Raw genomic sequence first — 3,087 nt, 5'->3', positions numbered from 1 at the left:
GATTAGTGAATGGAACTTAGAAGCCCAAGGCACTGAAAAAGAAAAAAAAACATTGAATAGAGCAGGGGTTCTTTGTCTCTTGGGGTTACTAATCTCTTTGGCAAACTGGTGAAATCTGTGAATGTCTTCTCTGAATAATTTTAAATGGGGGTGGGAGGGCCAAGATGGCAGAGGAAAGGCAGGAACTCACCTGAGCTCTCCCAAATTTCCCTCCAAACAAATTTAAATAACACCTCAAATTGAATTCTGGAGAGGTAGAACCCACAACTTAGACAGGCCAGCAGAAAAGGTCTGCTGCATTAGGATGAGAGTGGAAAGCAATCCACAGCACAGGCTGTACCAATGTGAGCAACCCGCAGCAATTTAGCAGTCGGCCCTGGGGGCAGGTGGATTGGCAGCAGGGGCTTCCAAAGCTCCCAGCCAATGGGTGGTAAGGAGGTTAGAAAACTGGTCAGAAAGAGATTACAGGGCCCTTTTACTGGCACCAGGGGCAGCACTCTGTGGCATTGCCCATGCCCAGATCTGGGTCTCAGTCCTGAGCTGCTATGCTAGGTGAGAAAATATCTAGCACACCAGAGCTTGAAACCATAGGGGAGTAGTGACCCTGGTCACAGTTCCAGGGTAGAAAAGAGTGTTTGTGGGTACTCACAGACCAGAGCACAGGCCAGGAGAGAAGTAAACACATACCTCCTTAGATTGTATCACTTTAGAAAAACTTATACAGACCCTTCCCCCACCCAGAACTGGCTCTGAAAATAGCTATGCAAAAGCCTGAAGCTTGAAAAAGTGCCCCCTCCACCCCAGGAACAGAGCAGGACTTTCACATAAAGTGAAAGTTAGGAAATCAGCCGGAAAAACGTGCGAATTAAAAAAAGTAAACTGGCCATAGAAAGTTACTGTTACATAGTTAGTTACATAGAAACATAGAAAGTTACACAGAAAGACAAGGAAGATGAGAATACAAATTCAGAAAAAAAGACAACAAAGTCAAAAGTGATACACCCAAAGCCTCAAAGAAAAATGTGAATTGCTCTCAAGCACAAAAACAGAATTACTGAAGAGGATTTTATATGTCAAATAATAGAGGTAGAGGAAAAAATGGGGGAAATGAGAATAATGCAAGAAAATCATGAAAAAAGTCAACAGCTTGATAAAGGAGGTACAAAAAATACTGAAGAAACTAACACCTTAAGCAACAGAATAGGTAAAATTATGAAAGAGGCACAGAAATCCACTGAAGACAGAAATTCCTTAAAAAGTAGAATTGGTCAAATGGAAAAAAATAAACAAAAATTCACTGAAGAAAAGAACTCCTTAAAAAGTAGAATGGGGGGAGCAGCTAGGTGGTGCAGTGAATAGATCTCTGGCCTTGGAGTCAGGAGGACCTGAGTTCAAATCCAGACTAAGACAGTTAACATTTACTAACTGTGTGACCATGGGCAATTCACTTAACCCTGACTGCCTCTCTAAAAAGCAAAAAAAAAAAAAAAAAGAGTAGAATTGGGCAAGTGGAAACTAATGAGATATAAAAAACAATCAAAAAAATCAAAAGAATGAAAAAATAGAAGAAAATGTGAAATATTTCATTGGAAAAACAACTCACTTGCAAAATGTATTGAGGAGAGATAATTTAAGAATTATGGGACTACCTAAATGACATGATAAAAAAAGAGCCTAACATTATGTTTTGAAGAAAACTGCCCTGATCTCCAGAAGTATAGGGTAAAATAGAAACAGAAAGAATCCACCAACAACCTCCTAAAAGAGATCCCGAAATGAAAACTCCCATGATATTAGAGCCACATTCCAGACTCTCAGGCCAAAGAGAAAATACTGCCTGCATCAGCCAGAAAGAAACAATTCAAAAATCATGAGGCCACAGTCAGAATACACAGGATTTAGCAGTTTCTGTATTAAAGGATCAGAAGGCTTAGAACACAATATTCCAGAAGGCAAAAGAGCTAGGATTGCAATCAAGTATCATCTACCCAGCAAAACTGAGCATAATCCTTCAGGGAGAAAAATGGACACTAATGAAACAAGACTTTCAAGCATTCCTGATGAAAAGACCAAAGCTGAATGGAAATTTGACTTTCAAACACAAGACTCAAGAGAAGCGTAAAAAAAAAACAAACAAGGAAGAGAAATCATAAGGGACTTAATAAGGTTAAACTGTTTACATCTTATATGGAAAGAGGATACTTGTAACTCCTAAGACATGTTTCTTTAGAATTGGAAATTGAGGGGATGCCCATCAACTGAGGAATGGCCAAACAAGTTGTGGCTTATAAATATAATGGAATATTATTGTGCTCTAAGAAATGACGAGCAGGCAGACTTCAGAAAAACCTGGAAAGACTTGTATGGACTGACACTGAGTGAAGTGAGTAGAACCAAGAGAACGTTGTACACAGTAACAACCATGTTGTGTGATGACTGATATTGATAGGCTTAATCCTTCTCAGGAATACAAGGATCTAAGACATCTCCAAAAGTCTCATGATGGAAAATGCTATCCATATCCAGAGAAAGAGCTATGGAGTTTGAATGCAGACCAAAGCACACCATTTGCTCTTTTTTTTTCTTTCTGTTTTGTTTTGTTTCTTCTTTCTTGTGGTTCCTCCTATTGGCTCTAATTCTTCTTTACAACATGACTAATGTGAAAATATGTTTAATATGAATGTATATGTAGAGCCTATATCAGATTGCATGCCATCTTGGGAAGGGAGGTGGGGAGGGAGGGGGAGAAAATTTAAAACTCAAAAGCTTATGGAAGTTATTGTTGAAAACTGAAAGTAAATAAATTAAAATTAAAAAAAATAAATAGGGTTATCTTTAGAAAAAGAAAGAATTTTTTCTTTGTTAGAGTGGTTAAAAGAAGTATAGACAGACAGAAGGCAAGTGTGACTTTACCATGATGGGATGATATAAAAAAAATCAAGGGGTGAGAAAGAGGAATGCACTGGGAGAGTGGGAAAGGGAGAGATCAAAATAAGGTAAATTATCTTACATAAAAGAGGCACAAAAGAGCTTTTACAGTGGAGGGGGAAATGTGGGATGGGGGGAGGGGGAGCAACTGAACCGTAC

Source organism: Phascolarctos cinereus, unplaced genomic scaffold (genome assembly GCF_003287225.1).
Source record: "Phascolarctos cinereus isolate Bilbo 61053 unplaced genomic scaffold, phaCin_HiC Scaffold_7;HRSCAF=346, whole genome shotgun sequence".
Lineage (NCBI taxonomy): Eukaryota > Metazoa > Chordata > Mammalia > Diprotodontia > Phascolarctidae > Phascolarctos > Phascolarctos cinereus.
This window is presented reverse-complemented; position numbering follows the sequence as displayed.